Source organism: Triturus cristatus, chromosome 12, assembly GCF_964204655.1.
Source record: "Triturus cristatus chromosome 12, aTriCri1.1, whole genome shotgun sequence".
In the NCBI taxonomy this organism is placed as follows: domain Eukaryota; kingdom Metazoa; phylum Chordata; class Amphibia; order Caudata; family Salamandridae; genus Triturus; species Triturus cristatus.
Window position 1 is genome coordinate 771,622,227 of NC_140595.1, and position 19,302 is coordinate 771,641,528.

Consider the following 19,302-nt stretch of genomic DNA (forward strand, 5'->3'; position numbering starts at 1 on the left):
CTAAGAAATCATGCAGCACACGGCAGAACATGCTCTGGGACATGCCACCAACATGAGCTATGGTATTTTGAAAGGTACCCGTGGCTAGAAAATGTAGGGCTGCCATTACCTTCAGCTTGGGTGTCAGTGCCGTAGGATACCTGTGCAGCGGTTGCAGGTGTGGTGCCAGTCTCGCCGTCAACTCCAGAATCAACCGTTGGGGGAAGCGGTAGCACCGGATACGATCATTCTCCCGCATGTCAGCCAAGTCCGGAATTGCTCGGGGAAGAGGCGGCGCTCTGCAGTAATTTGGAAGTGACAAGGAAGAGTGAGTGCACCACAACAACAAATAATTTGTACTGAGCACATGTTAATCTGTCTATACACATATGCTACATACGGAGTCAGGTATGTGCCACATGCCCTGGACACGTATGGCTGGCAGGTGACACTCATACCAAGACCCAGCTACACACGGAGATTCTGAACCTCCACATGCCATGGCATGGGATTAGCTGTGTCCCAGTGCAAGTGAACAGCCAGACGCAAGACAGGAGTGACATACATCCACACATCAGCAGAAGTAGGATGTCGATTGCAGAGACTGGTAGCGGAACACTAGAGCCACAGGTCACATGCCATTACACTAGGACAGCCCACACACCTTGCCATGAAGGTGTACATGTCATGACTCACCCCACATTCATAGAGAGGATGCAGACATGTCCTTGTTACGCTACTCCGTGTCCCATGCATACATATGCACCTCACATCCGATACCACATGTGGCATGGTGTGCGGAACAGTGTGCAATGTCAATCTACACACAGACACATGTTGGTTGCTGCAACAGCTGCAGCTTTTGAGGGTGCTCCGACATCAACCTAATGGGAACCCCCCACACATACATGACATAGTCACATCGTGCACCGTGGGTAGTGTCACCACGGTGCACGATGTGACTATGTCATGTATGTGTGGGGGGTTCCCATTAGGTTGATGTCGGAGCACCCTCAAAAGCTGCAGCTGTTGCAGCAACCAACATGTGTCTGTGTGTAGATTGACATTGCACACTGTTCCGCACACCATGCCACATGTGGTATCGGATGTGAGGTGCATATGTATGCATGGGACACGGAGTAGCGTAACAAGGACATGTCTGCATCCTCTCTATGAATGTGGGGTGAGTCATGACATGTACACCTTCATGGCAAGGTGTGTGGGCTGTCCTAGTGTAATGGCATGTGACCTGTGGCTCTAGTGTTCCGCTACCAGTCTCTGCAATCGACATCCTACTTCTGCTGATGTGTGGATGTATGTCACTCCTGTCTTGCGTCTGGCTGTTCACTTGCACTGGGACACAGCTAATCCCATGCCATGGCATGTGGAGGTTCAGAATCTCCGTGTGTAGCTGGGTCTTGGTATGAGTGTCACCTGCCAGCCATACGTGTCCAGGGCATGTGGCACATACCTGACTCCGTATGTAGCATATGTGTATAGACAGATTAACATGTGCTCAGTACAAATTATTTGTTGTTGTGGTGCACTCACTCTTCCTTGTCACTTCCAAATTACTGCAGAGCGCCGCCTCTTCCCCGAGCAATTCCGGACTTGGCTGACATGCGGGAGAATGATCGTATCCGGTGCTACCGCTTCCCCCAACGGTTGATTCTGGAGTTGACGGCGAGACTGGCACCACACCTGCAACCGCTGCACAGGTATCCTACGGCACTGACACCCAAGCTGAAGGTAATGGCAGCCCTACATTTTCTAGCCACGGGTACCTTTCAAAATACCATAGCTCATGTTGGTGGCATGTCCCAGAGCATGTTCTGCCGTGTGCTGCATGATTTCTTAGAGACCATGTTGATTCACCTGGATGACTTCATACATTTTCCTACCCCAGAAATGTTGACTGGGGTCAAGCGTGGATTCTATGCCTTGGGAGGGATGCCCCATGTCATTGGGTCCATAGATGGGACACATGTTGCTTTGGTACCACCACAGGCACAGGAGGTAGCGTACCGGAATCGCAAGCACTACCACTCCATCAATGCCCTTGTGGTGTGTCTGTCCAACATGGTGATTTCACATGTCTGTGCTCGTTTTCCAGGATCAGCACACGATGCCTACATCATGAGGCGTAGCAGGGTGCCTGAAATGATGACGCAGCTGCGCAACGAACGAGCATGTGTTGTTGGGGGGTACAGTCTGTCTGTCCTGTATTTTGCGTAGACTACCAGCACGACCGCTTCTCCTGTTCTAATGATGTCCATGTGCTTCCCATGTAGGGGACGCTGGCTATCCCAACATGCCATGGCTGATCACACCTCTCCGCAACCACTTCACGCCGGCCCAGCTCCGCTACAACACCGCCCATGGCCGGACAAGGGGAGTGATAGAGATGACGTTTGGCCTGCTGAAGAGCCGATTCAGGTGCCTACACAAGACCGGCGGCGCGCTCCCATATGCCCCGGCGAAGGTCTGCAAAATCTTCATGGTCTGCTGCATGCTGCACAACATGGCAGTTGAGAAAGCTGTGCCACTCATCCTGGATCAAGATGACCAGGACCATCCACCCGTGGAGGACGAAGGGCTTGGCAATGGGGCTAGTGATGTGGAGGATGTGGAGCCGCAAGAGGACATCCGGAGTCGGCTCATACGCTACTTCTTTGCTTAGTGGTGAGTACCAGTGTCTGAGTGTGCACGCATTGGTCCCCGTGTGGCATGTGTTGTGATGTGTGTCTCCACCTGCATGTATGGCACGTGAGTCAGAGGTGTGTGTGGGAGTGTCACTGGAGTGATGGTGCCAGTGATGGTTGTATTTCCCCAGTCATAATTGTGACCTAGCATGTTGTCATCCATACATGTGTCGAGTAAATGCACATGCAAGTGGCTGTGCTTTTTGTGGCTGACTTCTTGTGTGTCTCTCTTCCCCAGGTACTTGCGCATGCCGTCTGCTGCTTGCATTGTTGTGGCACTGCTATTTCTCATGGACATGTCATCGTGTGCTGACTCAGCGTTACAGGCACGGACACGTTTGGAAGTCTCCTTGGGGTAAGGGATGCATCAGGGGTGTATTGGGTGTGGCAGTTGTTCACGATGTATGCACACTGCCCCTGTCGATGTTTGGTTCCTCTGCAGCCATGTTGCATCACCATGGTACACATGACATGCAGCTGGGTACACCTGAATAGATGGTCAGACTTGTTGACAGTCATCAGTGATGGGATTGTGGAATTTGATGATGGCATCATTGTGTGTTACACTGCCCTCGGACACATACGGTTTGCCTTGGCTTGACATGGTGTGGGACTTCCACATCAGCGGATCAATGGTGTATGGCAGTCTCTCCGTGAGCAGCTGTGGGTGTTTAGCTGTTAGCCGACACTTGTGTGCCACTTCCATGGCTATCACGCATTTCTGCTGCAGAAGGGGGGTGCCAGTGTTGGACCCACATGTTACTCCACATTAAGTGTTCATGTGTACTTCAAGTTGCCTCTGCAATCCCGAAAACATGACTAATAAAGGTGTCCCTATGCCTCCAAGGTGCCTCTTCTCAGTCAATGCTGGTGTGTTGCCACGGTGCATCCAGCATGTCTGGCATGGATTTCCCTGATAGTGGCTATGTGTCTATGTGTCGAGTAGCAAGATGCAAGCTGTGTGTGTGGGATGAGAGTGTGTATTGTGCATGATGTCCATGACTGTGTGGGTATTGTGACATGTGCCATCCCCATGCATCCAACGTTGGCCAGGCCCCCATTCTCTGCATCCACCGGACTCAAGCTTGCAGAACATGGTTCTGCCACCTGTCTACACATACCTGGGTGCCCCCCAGGACACTGGACAGGATCCCTGACCTCTGCGCATGACTGTTGCTGTACTCAATATGTCTTCCAGCACGGTTGTGCGGCCACCCCCTAAGCTGGTTGGGCCCATCACGGGTGTGTATGGTGCTCCATGTCTGTCTTGCCTAATACACTGTGACCCGTGTGTCCTGTGCCAGACTCAGGCCCCAGGGTGTGGATGGTTGAAGTCAAAAGAGAACTCAGGCATGTTTAGACTTTACAAGACACATGTAAGGTAATAATGCAACCAGCAGGCATCTTCTCTTCATGGTGTGACTTTTTAATTTAGTGGGGGGGGGGGGGGGGGTATGACATGAGGGGCTTTCCGGGTGTTTGGAATCCAAAATTCAGTAGGGGAGTTGGTGTCCTTGCCATTTGAAATCCTCAGAGTCCATGCCACAGTCTTTGTCAACATTGGTCAGACAGTGACCAGCAAGGCCATGTGGCAGAGAATGTCTTTTGATGCTGTGCTGCTGTTGCTCCAGTGGGCCAGGTGCCAGGCCAGGTGTCCTGGGAGATGGTGCTGTAGCGCCGACCCTCACGGTCCTTTCCGTGGACGACCCGGCCTCCTGCGGGGACCCTCAGAAGCAGGCCGTGACGATGTTTGGGATGCTCCATCGGATGTTTCCTCCTCCTCCTCCTGATCCCTCCCTGTGGGTGGTGATGTTCTACGCCTTCTGGCACAGGGAGGGTTGCCCATGTTGTCGGCCATCCGACGGAGTGTATTGTGAATTCCCGTGTACACCGTCACGAGCTCAGCCTGTCCGTCCTCCATCCTCCGTTGGTGTTGCAGTAGACAGGCATGTAGCTCCGCATGTTGCTGGGCCTGCTGGGTCTTGATCCCCTCGAGGACGGACACAACCTGGGCCATGCCCGTGGTGTCCTGCCGGTATGTGTCCAGGATGTTACGGACATGGGAATATACCGGATCCCCAGCCAACTGGTCAGGCTGGTGCCTCCGCCGTCCTCCACTCCCACCACCCCTGCCCACTTGCACCTGGCCTGCCCTTGTGGGCACATCTGGTCTCCAGGATCCCTGAGGGGTGGCATTGGCGTTGTCGCCTGCCTCCTCCTGGGTGCCCGGGACACCGTGTCCCTCCTGGCCAGCCTGGCTGCTTTGTGGTGGTGGGGCAGGGATCCTGGGTGTCTCCTGGGATGTGGCAGGAGTGGGGGTGGTGGTTGGCCCCGTTGTAACTGACGCAGGTGCTGCAGGTCGTTGGACACCAGAGGGGCCAGGTTGGTCGGGGTCGTCCACAGAGTGGTGAGAGTCGTCGCTGCCGGTGGGATCGGCCTCCCGCAGAGCCGGGTCCTGTGAGTCTTCCCCCCCAGTGTTGGGGGGTGAACCACGAGGTTGACCTGTGTGTGAGAGAGACAATGTTAATTTTGGTCCATGCAACATCCATGTTTTATCAGTTTCAAAGTTGGAACATTTCCTCCGGGAATTAGGATCTGTCTTGCATTCCACTCACAGTGCACTTGTGCATGGGTGTGTCCCTTGGGCACCACTTTGGCGCCTTTAACTATGTGTGGCACAGTCTTACTTGCTGCGTCAAGTGTGACTGCAGTCAGCAGTGGAGTGGGCAGGTGTGGCGAGCTGTGCATTGGCGCCTTCCGTGTTGCACTGTACGTGGGCACATGAAGTTGTTCCACACACTTCAATGATGCAGGTAGCTGTCGTTGTGCTCGTGCACAGGTTGTGACATGGCCCTGTGTTTTGCCATGGAGGAGAGGGGGGGTGCTGGCACTGGCCACCCTTGTCTACATGCACGCAGTCCACCTGCTGACGAGCAGACATTCCCACACACCACAAGGCTGATTTGCTCTCCCTGTGTCTCCCTCCCTCTGTGTCCCCCTCTCCCTCCCTCTGTGTCCCCCTCTCCCTCCCTCTGTGTGTCAGCCTCCTCCCTCTGTCCGTCTTCCTGTGTCTCCCTCCCTCTGTGTCCCCCTCTCCATCCCTCTGTGTCCCCCTCTCCCTCCCTCTGTGTGTCAGCCTCCTCCCTCTGTCCGTCTTCCTGTGTCTCCCTCCCTCTGTGTCCCTCTCTCCCTCCCTCTCTGTGTCACCCTCTGTCACCTCAGCCCAGCTTCCTGGGCACACACTGTTAGCAGTTCTTTGAATGGCCCTTGGATTGTTGCTGTGAGTTTGTTTCTGATCTCCAGGCACCCATTGGGTGTAGTGTCTGTGTGTGCGCTGCTGCTGTGGTGGTGTGTGCTGCCACTCTTTCACAGTGTTGGCTGTTCATTAGCTGCTGTCATGTGCAAAAACGTGCCTTCACCCCCATGTGTTAATGGAAGGCGTCCGCCATTTGCTGGCAAGTCTTTCCTGTGTGGGGACACACTGTTTGTCTGGCTGTGACCTAGGCCATATGGGCAGAGGGCATTGTTGTCTGCTTCTGAGTTGCACTCTGTGATTTTTGGGGCCCACCCTCCCGTCATCCGGGTTACCGTGTCATGTGTTGGTGTCTTCTATGGCCTGTGACTTGACATTGTCCAGCTGGGTGCATGGGGCATGGTGGCGCCAGTGGCATGTGCGTGTTCATGGAGTGTGGTTGAGTCATGCGATAGCTTTGGGTGGTTGCGTGCCTGTTTGTGAGTTTGGTTGTGGATGACGTTCCCCCCATGTGAGGTGCGTTGTTTGTGTACTCACCCGGGTCTCGGAGTCCTCCTAATCCCTCCCCTGTCTCCACCGGCAGTATGGCCATCACCCTCTCCTCCCAGGGATGGTAGTGTACGGGTCTGCGGGACGGCCCTCCTCCAGTGACGTTGGCCTGGTTGTGTTCATCCGTCATCTTGGCTCGGACCCTCCTCCGCAGATCGTACCACCTGGCTTGGCATTCCTGCTTGTTCCTTCTGGTGTCCGCAACAGCATTCACAGCATCGACGATGGTCTGCCACATGGCTGTTTTTTCTGACATGCTGGTCTGTCTGACCAATGTTCCAAAGAGGTGTGGCTCGACTCTGAGGATTTCATCGACAAGGACCTCCAACTCTCGGTTACTGAACTTTGGATTCTTGTTAGAGGGCATGGTGAGGGGTGTGGGTGTGGATGGTGGGGGGGGGTGTGTGTGGATGGTTGTGGGTGTGGTTGTGCAGGTGTGTGTGTGAATGTGATGAGGGGGTGTTTGTGAAGGTGGTTGTGTGAAGGTGTGCAAGTGTAAGGTGTGGTAAAGCTTGTAGTTTGGTGCTGTATGTTGTCTGTGGGGTCTGGCAGCAGTGAGTCCGTTGCAAAGGCTCATGGTTTGTGTGTGTGGGCCCTTTTTATTGGTCCATTGGTGGGTGTGGCTGTGTTTGAAGTTTGGGTGGGTGTGTTATAAGGAGTGGTGGTGTTTGGGCCCTCTGTTTGTTTTTGGCAGTTGCAGGTCAGTGAATGTGTTGTTTTAGTGGTTGTTGGACATGTTTAGTGGCTTTGTGCCATTCGAATGGTGTATTCTTGTGTTGTTTTGGTTTGTCCTGGTTGTGTACGTGCGATTTTAGCGTGTGTACGGTGTGTACATGGGCCATTTTGTTGTACAGTGCTGTCCTTGTGTGTGGCTTGGTACGACTCGTCCATGCGGTTGTGATGTTGGGGCCTGGGGTGCGCTCCGTACTTAGGAGGTTGTGGTGGGGGTGCGACTCTGACGTACACGGGTGTACATACACGGATGGGGGTACGACACGTGCAGGGGTGTACATACACGGGGGTAGGACACGTACACGGGTGTACATACACGGGGGTACGACACGTACAGGGGTGTACATACACGGGGGGTACGACACGTACACGGGTGTACATACATGGGTGGGGGTGTACATACACGGGGGGTACGTCTCGAACGTTAGGGGGCTGGGGGGGAGTGTTGGGCGCGTATGCGGGCACATGTCTCCATGGTTGCTATGGGTGTTCGGTGCGGACGGTGTTTTTTCCATACGGTTGTAACATCGGACGCACGGGATGGATCGTGATTCCTCGGTCGGACTTCACTTTTCACATTTGTACGGTAAATCGTCCGAGGACGTGTCGGACACATTTTCCGACCCGAGGACGTGTGGGGAATAATTCCCAATGCAATTCGTATGGTCTTTTTCCCATGCGAATCGTAATTGGCAGTTTGTACGGCACTTGTACGATTCGTATGGTAAAAAGACCCGATACGAGTCGTACGGGGAATTTTTTTACCGGATCGTGATCGGCACCTAAGTCTTTAAACAGTAGAAACAACAGAAAATAAACTTTCTACCCATAAAATTTGCTCCAACTTCCCTTCGGGTTCAGTAAACTGGCTATTGGCGTGATTTACACAAATTGCAGAGAAAGCCATTGCTTTAAGTGGCAAAGTTGGGCTAGCCGTTTAAATCTGCTGTTCCAGTCTGCAGTAGAGGACTGGGAGACTTGTTTAACCTATGTCCCACCTAGGGTGGAAACATCTGTGTGTGGGAATTGTACACATGAGCTGTGTACCTAGGAGACTATGCAGCTTAATAACAAAAGCATTTACAAGAAGGGGAAGCAGTACTACAGGAGTACTTTTTTTTAACATACTTTAACATGCCTTTGTGAATCTTCCCCTAAAACATCCAATTCCCTAGTAATAAAAGTGCAAAGGCAGTACAATATTGTGTATTTGTGGTAACCCCTGTACCGGGCATCAGGGGACACTTCCGTGTGTTGGTGTCCGTGCCATGCCAGTGACGCTCATCCCAAGTGTGCAGTACGACATGCACACATGTCAAAGGAGTCAAGGGCATGCCTGGCACACATTGCACCGTCACACATAACATCTGTACACATCTCATCATACATCTGGTGCCTTCTCGACTCAGGAGTAATGTGCCACATCACAGCCTGTCACACCTGTGCCCCACACATGTAGTACTGCCCAGACAATGCCTTGATGTCCATCCATGGACAAGTATGTCAGCCCTATTCCTTCCTGTGTGCTGCCTGTCACCACTGTGATGTGTGAATACCACCGTACTGCTGCTAAGAGGGCCTGTGTACGTTCCCATATCACTATGGGAGTGCTGCCGTATGTGTACCCATAGTGATGGTGAGCGTACAGGCATGTGTACGGTCAGTAAGTACGCATACACAAGAACACCCATAGTGGTACGGCCCGTACACGCGTGCGTATGTTCACTATCACTATGGGTGTCCTCGCGTATGCGTACTCGTAGTGGTACGGCCCGTACACACGCCTGTACACTCACTATCACTATGGGTGTCCTCGCGTATGCGTACTCATAGTGGTACGGCCCGTACACACGCCTGTATGCTCACTATCACTATGGGTGTCCTCGCGTATGCGTACTCGTACTGGTACGGCCCGTACACACGCCTGTACGCTCACTATCACTATGGGTGTCCTCGCGTATGCGTACTCGTACTGGTACGGCCCGTACACACGCCTGTACGCTCACTATCACTACGAGTACGCATACGCGAGGACACCCATAGTGATAGTGAGCGTACAGGCGTGTGTACGGGCCGTACCAGTACGAGTACGCATACGCGAGGACACCCATAGTGATAGTGAGCGTACAGGCGTGTGTACGGCCCGTACCACTGCGAGTACGCATACGCGAGGGCACCCATGGTGATAGTGAAAGTACGCACGGGCCGTTGCTATGCATTTGGGGTGCCCTAGGGCCCCGGAACGCACCGTACCTGTGTGTGAAGCTCAAAATTACATAGGGGACACATGAGGGACAAGTATTAAGGCCTACATGCATGCTGGTTGTCATGGAGACCAAGTTTTAAGTTTGAATTTGTTCTGGAAGGTGCACAGCAGAAGTCAGTTGGATTGAATCTACTTTGTTGCAATGTGTTTGTGGGGTTGACATCATGCTGAAGAAAAAAACACAATAAGAACCCACTGACTGTGCTAGGTTTGAAGGGATTGGAGGAAACATAGGATGCAAATGTGAGTGACCAATCACTCTGTACTCCTGTGCATGAAACAGGACAGCAAGGCAGATATAAGGCAGCCAGGTCCCATGAGGGAGCACTTGCCTGCACATCTCTGTATTCCACGACCCAGCTGCTGCTACTGATTCCCTGGAACCATGTCAAGGACTGTGGAGAGGTCACAGCCCTTCACCCTGGAGGAGAACATGGCTCTGCTGGATGTGATCCTCCCACAGTACCCCATGCTGTATGGGCGACCAGGGTATCAGGTGAGTGAAGAGCTACTAGCACAGACTGTGTCCCTTTTTTTGTGACTGTGACTTCTGCCATTGTGTCCAGGTGTGACACACATGCTATGTACTGTAGGGGGGGTCCCGGGGGGGGGGAATGCCTGATGTCTCCCAGCAGTGCCCAGAGACAGGAGGGGTGGGTGCAGAGTCCTCCCAGCAGTGCCCAGACACAGGAGGGGTGTGTGCAGAGTCCTCCCAGCAGTGCCCAGACACAGGAGGGGTGTGTGCAGAGTCCTCCCAGCAGTGCCCAGAGACAGGAGGGGTGGGTGCCTATCACTCCCAGCAGTGCCCAGACACAGGAGGGGTGGGTGCCTATCACTCCCAGCAGTGCCCAGACACAGGAGGGGTGGGTGCCTATCACTCCCAGCAGTGCCCAGAGACAGGAGGGGTGGGTGTAGAGTCCTCCCAGCAGTGCCCAGAGACAGGAGGGGTGGGTGCCTATCACTCCCAGCAGTGCCCAGACACAGGAGGGTTGTGTGCCCATCACTCCCAGCAGTGCCCAGACACAGGAGGGGTGTGTGCAGAGTCCTCCCAGCAGTGCCCAGAGACAGGAGGGGTGGGTGCAGAGTCCTCCCAGCAGTGCCCAGAGACAGGAGGGGTGTGTGCAGAGTCCTCCCAGCAGTGCCCAGAGACAGGAGGGGTGGGTGCCTATCACTCCCAGCAGTGCCCAGACACAGGAGGGGTGGGTGCCTATCACTCCCAGCAGTGCCCAGACACAGGAGGGGTGGGTGCCTATCACTCTCAGCAGTGCCCAGAGACAGGAGGGGTGGGTGTAGAGTCCTCCCAGCAGTGCCCAGAGACAGGAGGGGTGGGTGCCTATCACTCCCAGCAGTGCCCAGACACAGGAGGGTTGTGTGCCCATCACTCCCAGAAGTGCCCAGACACAGGAGGGGTGTGTGCAGAGTCCTCCCAGCAGTGCCCAGAGACAGGAGGGGTGGGTGCAGAGTCCTCCCAGCAGTGCCCAGAGACAGGAGGGGTGGGTGCAGAGTCCTCCCAGCAGTGCCCAGAGACAGGAGGGGTGGGTGCCTATCACTCCCAGCAGTGCCCAGAGACAGGAGGGGTGGGTGTGATGCACAGTGTGAGCCTTTGTAATTGATTGTGTCTTTGCCCTCATTCCACCTGTGTACTTTCACTGGCACGTACTGCTTTTGCCCTTCCCCAGAGGAGTATGTCCCTATGGCAAAGGTGCAATGCGTTGGCTGCATGACATGCCTTGTTGTAACCAGCTAATTTGTTCTCATATGTGTCTCTGTGACATGTTGCAGGTGTATTGATGTAGTGTCACTTGTTCATCCTCACAGGTAGGCGCCACTGCCAAGGAGCAGATCTGGCTGACCGCCGTCAGTGCCGTGAGGAGTGCGGATGGTCGGAAGCGGCGCCTGTCCCAGGTGAGGAAACGCTGGCAGGATATCCGGTGCTGGACGCGAAGGATCGCACGGGTCCTGCTGGGGGACTCACCTGAGAGCCATAAGAACCGCGGGCGCCGCCGACTGAGCCACATCCACAAGCGTGTGCTGCCGGTGGTCTTTCCAGACTTGGAGAGGCACTTACAGGAGATGCAGCAGCAGGAAGGGGGTAGGTACATGTGTGTTTGTTGTGTTTCACCAGCATTTGTAAGTGCACTGTTCCATGGATGCACTGCCAGGGTTTAATGGTGCTGTGCAGATCCTGTTACCCACAGTATTGCAGTGCTCTCCTGCCTCCCTTCCCCTCCTTGCAATGTGTTCCCTGGTCTGTGTGAAGTCACTCCGTCACAAGGTTATGTAGCCTGGCATCCTTCTCCACGTGTACAATGCCTGCAGCATCATGTGTGGGGGTGGTGTGTAACAGGTTTTGGGACCTTGCCTGTGCCCTGTCCAGTTCTGATCTTGTGGGTTCCATGTCAGTTGGCACTAATGATGAGTCCAGACATGGGAGTTAGTCTCTCAAGTGTGAGGCCTTACAGCACGCATGTCCTATGTGGTGGCCTGTGACATGATGTGCATGAGTATGCGGTACGCATAGTGCGGGGATGGTAGCGTGTGTTGCAGTCATTCCCATTCAGGAGCATGGAGTTGTGTGGCCACTACTGTCCCCAGGGGCATATTTTCCTAGGTATCATGTGTGTAATCCGAATATGTTGACAATCTCTGTGTCTACAGCATAGGTTGTGCTCTGTGCCATTGTCCCCTGGCCAAATGTATATTGACGTGAAATGTGGTACAAGTGTCCACTGTACAGCCTGACCTGATTTTCCTTGTTCATACTCACGGTGGACATTGCCTGTGTGTCTTGTTACAATCATCTGATGATGCCCATTTGTACATGATTATTTGGACAGGCGCACCTTGGGTATTTTGTGTGCAACCTTGATTTGTTGCATCCCATGTGTATTTCACCCAGACTAAGGGATGTATGTGCTTCCTGTGTCTACAAATAATAGTCTCATGTAGGGGGTGGGTGGTGCGGGCATGGCCTTCATGTCACAACCTGATATCTCCTTGCTAGGACTGGCCAGTGTGTGATGTTTGTCTGGACATGCACTCAAGGTGCAGTGGGCCAGTCATGGTGGGCATGTTTTCAGTATGACCTATGCTGCATGTGCCTCTTGTTCCTGGATATGGTCCCTGCTCATCCCTATTTCCTGCCACGCTGTGTGGTGCAGATGCAGTGCTGGATTGTCCCCAGGGCCTTGCTCCTCAGTCAAAATTCCATTCCATCTCATTTGCTATTGTGTCATGCTCTCCATAGTTTTTAGGTGGCATGGTGGGTCAAACAACTGTGTCTTGCATGCCCTACATATGTACCTTGTTTTGTAGATGTAACTCTTCTTTTGTTTCAGGCTATGCACTGTGTCCTATGTAGATTGGACTCATGTGACATATGTATACAGGTGTATGATTAATTTCTGTCTCTTCACCCTGCCCACAGCATCGTCGGGGGACACGGAGGGAGACATGGGCACAGACGGAGCAGAGGGACCGAGCACCAGTGCCAGCGGTGACATCGGGGCTGGCACATCAAGTGGGACTGAGGTGGAGGAGAGTGAAGCCGGGGACCTGTCGACTGGCACAACAGAGTATGAAGCTGACGGGTCCGAGGATGATCTCTCCGAGTGGGCGGCTGCTGCACCAGCAGCTGACAGCGGCACTACATCTCGCCCCGCCCCCTCCATTGCCATCAGCCGCCTCCCACTTGCTCGTGTCCCTTCCCAACGTGCCCGGTCACCACATGTCTCCTTCCTGCCAGGCACCGCACCTCCTGCCCCTGTCTCCACTGCTGCGATCCTTAATGTCCTCCATGGCCACAGCCAAGTGCTGCACAACATGGAGGCATACTTGGAGGGCATTCATCGCAGGCTGACCAACGCAGCTTGCTGAGGTCGATAGACTCGACACTGACTGCAGCTGTGGGTCTCCTGCAGCGCTACGTCCCACCCCCTACCCCACTCCCATGCCTGTCCCACGTACACCCAGACGTCAGCATGCACCCACCACAACACACACAGGCACCACACCAGCAGGGAAGGTCCACCGCACACCTCCTGACACGCACACACAGGGTGAAGTAGGCACACCCACTGGGTCGGGGGGCAAACGTGTGACACGCAGCCAGAGTGGGAGTCCGCATTCCACCCAATCCACTCCCTCCAAATCCCCACCCCTCAGCTCTCCTGGCCACATCTCCCCCAAAGACTCCTTCATGGCCGCTCTGTCCCTGAGCCCCACAGTGACGCCACCACGCAAGCGGTCAAGGAAGTCCTCGGTCAGGGTGGTTGATTCCCCCCCCCTGTCTACACCCTCCCCCAGTGGCGCTGCGACCCATCCCTCTGACCCCCCCCCCCCTCCTTGGGGCCTGTGGGTCCTTCGGGTGCAGGGGATTCCCTGGAGGACCTTGCTAAGGTGTGCAGTGAGATCCTGGCCTCCGCCTTTGGCCCTGCCCCACTCCCTGTGGTGGAGTCCTCCATCACTGCACCCACGACGCCTACCCTTCTCCCTCCTGTCCCTGCGGTGCCTTTTTCTTCCCCCCCACATGATGCCCTCACCCCTGTGGAAGACGACGGAATGTAACTGTGCAGGCAAGCTAGGGGACACGCATCCCACTGTGTCCCCCATCCAGCTGTGACTTCTGGACTGCCCAATGGGCTTTGTAAATATTGAACTTTATACGAACATACAATTTTTGATCATGCTGATTAAAGCCATTTTTGTTTCCTTTGAAAACTACTGCTTTTCTGATATTGCTGTTGGTGGGGCTGCTACATGATTTTGGGTGGTGATCATGTGTTGGTTGTGTGGGAAATGTAGTAGTGTGCTGGTCATAGGGGGGACCCTGGGATCTGTGTGCCATCACACGGTGTTAGCTAGGTTTCTGTGTTCATGTAAGCAGTTGCTGCATGGTGAAATTGTCCAAAGGTGTATTCCTTCCTCTGTGTACCCTGACATCTTCCCTGCAGGGTGTTCCCAATATTTAGCGCAGAGCTGTGTGTACATTAGCTGGGTGTGTGACGGACTCCTTCTACTTTGCACATGCATGCTGTGCGATGTCTCCACCTGCATCATTCGTGGCATTCTTGATAGTAATTGTACTTGTGTATGTGGACTATTGACATGACTTCATGTGGACATGTTTTCTTTTCTGCGCTATGCATGCGTATACTCCCCGCCTCGCACACATGTGGTTACATGTACTGCAGGGTCTTTGTGCACCTGACTGACATTTGTGGGCATGGTATCTGTGGCTACTCCACCCTTTGCGTTACATGGGAACTGCTGTAAGTGTTAGGCACCCACCCCTCCTGTGTCTGGGCACTGCTGGGAGGACTCTGCACCCACCCCTCCTGACTCTGGGCACTGCTGGGAGGACTCTGCACCCACCCCTCCTGTGTCTGGGCACTGCTGGGAGTGATGGGCACACAACCCTCCTGTGTCTGGGCACTGCTGGGAGGACTCTGCACACACCCCTCCTGACTCTGGGCACTGCTGGGCGGCCTCTGCACACACCCCTCCTGCCTCTGGGCACTGCTGGGAGTGATAGGCACACACCCCTCCTGTCTCTGGGCACTGCTGGGGGGATTCTGCACACACCCCTCCTGTGTCTGGGCACTGCTGGGAGGCCTCTGCACACACCCCTCCTGTGTCTGGGCACTGCTGGGAGGACTCTGCACACACCCCTCCTGACTCTGGGCACTGCTGGGCGGCCTCTGCACACACCCCTCCTGCCTCTGGGCACTGCTGGGAGTGATAGGCACACACCCCTCCTGTCTCTGGGCACTGCTGGGGGGATTCTGCACACACCCCTCCTGTGTCTGGGCACTGCTGGGAGGCCTCTGCACACACCCCTCCTGTGTCTGGGCACTGCTGGGAGGACTCTGCACACACCCCTCCTGTGTCTGGGCACTGCTGGGAGGCCTCTGCACCCACCCCTCCTGTGTCTGGGCACTGCTAGGAGGACTCTGCACACACCCCTCCTGTGTCTGGGCACTGCTGGGAGTGTTAGGCACCCACCCCTCCTGTGTCTGGGCACTGCTGGGAGGACTCTGCACACACCCCTCCTGTGTCTGGGCACTGCTGGGAGTGTTAGGCACCCACCCCTCCTGTGTCTGGGCACTGCTGGGAGGACTCTGCACACACCCCTCCTGTGTCTGGGCAGTGCTGGGAGGCCTCTGCACACACCCCTCCTGTGTCTGGGCACTGCTGGGAGGCCTCTGCACACACCCGTCCTGACTCTGGGCACTGCTGGGCGGCCTCTGCACACACCCCTCCTGACTCTGGGCACTGGTGAGAGGACTCTGCACACACCCCTCCTGCCTCTGGGCACTGCTGGGAGTGATTGGCACACACCCCTCCTGTCTCTGGGCACTGCTGGGGGGACTCTGCACACACCCCTCCTGTGTCTGGGCACTGCTGGGAGGACTCTGCACACACCCCTCCTGACTCTGGGCACTGCTGGGAGGACTCTGCACACACCCCTCCTGTCTCTGGGCACTGCTGGGAGGCCTCTGCACACACCCCTCCTGACTCTGGGCACTGGTGGGAGGACTCTGCACACACCCCTCCTGACTCTGGGCACTGCTGGGCGGCCTCTGCACACACCCCTCCTGACTCTGGGCACTGCTGGGAGTGATAGGCACACACCCCTCCTGACTCTGGGCACCGCTGGGGGGACTCTGCACACACCCCTCCTGTGTCTGGGCACTGCTGGGAGGACTCTGCACACACCCCTCCTGTGTCTGGGCACTGCTGGGAGGACTCTGCACACACCCCTCCTGTGTCTGGGCACTGCTGGAAGTGATGGGCACACAACCCTCCTGTGTCTGGGCACTGCTGGGAGGACTCTGCACACACCCCTCCTGTGTCTGGGCACTGCTGGGAGGACTCTGCACACACCCCTCCTGTGTCTGGGCACTGCTGGGAGGCCTCTGCACCCACCCCTCCTGTGTCTGGGCACTGCTAGGAGGACTCTGCACACACCCCTCCTGTGTCTGGGCACTGCTGGGAGTGTTAGGCACCCACCCCTCCTGTGTCTGGGCACTGCTGGGAGGACTCTGCACACACCCCTCCTGTGTCTGGGCACTGCTGGGAGTGTTAGGCACCCACCCCTCCTGTGTCTGGGCACTGCTGGGAGGACTCTGCACACACCCCTCCTGTGTCTGGGCAGTGCTGGGAGGCCTCTGCACACACCCCTCCTGTGTCTGGGCACTGCTGGGAGGCCTCTGCACACACCCGTCCTGACTCTGGGCACTGCTGGGCGGCCTCTGCACACACCCCTCCTGACTCTGGGCACTGGTGAGAGGACTCTGCACACACCCCTCCTGCCTCTGGGCACTGCTGGGAGTGATTGGCACACACCCCTCCTGTCTCTGGGCACTGCTGGGGGGACTCTGCACACACCCCTCCTGTGTCTGGGCACTGCTGGGAGGACTCTGCACACACCCCTCCTGACTCTGGGCACTGCTGGGAGGACTCTGCACACACCCCTCCTGTCTCTGGGCACTGCTGGGAGGCCTCTGCACACACCCCTCCTGACTCTGGGCACTGGTGGGAGGACTCTGCACACACCCCTCCTGACTCTGGGCACTGCTGGGCGGCCTCTGCACACACCCCTCCTGACTCTGGGCACTGCTGGGAGTGATAGGCACACACCCCTCCTGACTCTGGGCACTGCTGGGGGGACTCTGCACACACCCCTCCTGTGTCTGGGCACTGCTGGGAGGACTCTGCACACACCCCTCCTGTGTCTGGGCACTGCTGGGAGGACTCTGCACACACCCCTCCTGTGTCTGGGCACTGCTGGAAGTGATGGGCACACAACCCTCCTGTGTCTGGGCACTGCTGGGAGGACTCTGCACACACCCCTCCTGACTCTGGGCACTGCTGGGCGGCCTCTGCACACACCCCTCCTGCCTCTGGGCACTGCTGGGAGTGATAGGCACACACCCCTCCTGTCTCTGGGCACTGCTGGGAGGACTCTGCACACACCCCTCCTGACTCTGGGCACTGCTGGGAGGCCTCTGCACACACCCCTCCTGTCTCTGGGCACTGCTGGGAGGACTCTGCACCCACCCCTCCTGTCTCTGGGCACTGCTGGGAGGCCTCTACACACACCCCTCCTGCCTCTGGGCACTGCTGTGAGTGATAGGCACACACTCCTCCTGACTCTGGGCACTGCTGGGAGTGATTGGCACACACCCCTCCTATTTAACAATATGTACGCTTTGTCCATACACGTGTGTGGGTTCGCTCCATGGGGGTACGGGTCGTACTTACACTGTTGGGGTGGGGGGTACGCTCCATACGTCCGTGGGTGAGGGTACGGGTCGTACTTACACTGTTGGGGTGGGGGTACGCTCCATACGTACGCGGGTGAGGGTACGGGTCGTACTTACACTGTTGGGGTGGGGGGTACGCTCCATGCATACGCGGGTGGGGGGACGTGTCGTACGTACAATGTTGGCATGGGGGTACGCTCCTTGCATACGCGGGTGGGGGTACGTGTCGTACTTACACTGTTGGGGTGGGGGGTACGCTCCATACGTACGCGGGTGAGGGTACGGGTCGTAAATACACGGTTGGGGTGGGGGTACGGTCCGTACATACACGGTTGGGGTGGGGGGTACGCTCCATACGTACGCGGGTGGGGGTACGTGTCATACTTACACTGTTGGCATGGGGGGTACGCTCCTTACATACGCGGGTGGGGGTACGTGTCGTACTTACACTGTTGGGGTGGGGGGTACGCTCCATGCATATGCGGGTGGGGGGACGTGTCGTACGTACAATGTTGGCATGGGGGGTACGCTCCTTGCATACGCGGGTGGGGGTACGTGTCGTACTTACACTGTTGGGGTGGGGGTACGCTCCATACGTACGCGGGTGAGGGTACGGGTCGTACATACACGGTTGGGGTGGGGGGTACGCTCCATACGTACGCGGGTGGGGGTACGTGTCGTACTTACACTGTTGGCATGGGGGGTACGCTCCTTGCATACGCGGGTGGGGGTACGTGTCGTACTTACACTGTTGGGGTGGGGGGTACGCTCCTTGCATACGCGGGTGGGGGTACGTGTCGTACGTACAATGTTGGCATGGGGGGTACGCTCCTTGCATACGCGAGTGGGGGTACGGGTCATACTTACACTGTTGGGGTGGGGGGTACGCTCCTTGCATACGCGGGTGGGGGTACGTGTCGTACTTACACTGTTGGGGTTGGGGGTACGCTCCATGCATACGGGGTGGGGGTACGGTCCGTACATATCCATCCCCACGCTATGTGATGCTTGTGCGGGCCATACCCAGGCCTTTGCCATGTGGGTACGAGCCGTCCCGCCATTGTTGGGGTGACGTAGGTGTGGGCGTGGTACGACTCGTACCCACGCTCTTAAGGCGTGGGTACGGGACGTACCTGTCTGGTTGTGTTGCCGGTTCGCGTCGTCAAGAACTTCCGTTGTGGCGGTCGCTGGCTTAGCTGGACACTCCTCCACCCCCTCGTAGTGACCAGGGCCTGAGGGTCAGGTATGTCCAGGGCATGTGTGCTGTGTGACTTTGGTGGGGGTTTTGTGGCCTGCCCTGGTCCTGCCACCCCCCCCCCCTTTCCCCCCTCCCTTTGTTGTTCTGACCTTCTGCGGCGTCTGCGTCGGAACCTGTAGAGGAGGCCGACTGCTATGAGGGCCGGGATGACACATAGGTTCGGGTCCATGTCTGTCCGTCGCGTACGGGTACTCCTTGTTCGCGTCGTCCTGTCTGTCCGTCGCGTACCGGTACTCCTTGTTCGCGTCGTCCTGATTTCCCGGCAGTTTTTGGCAGCCGGAAAATATTCACCGTGC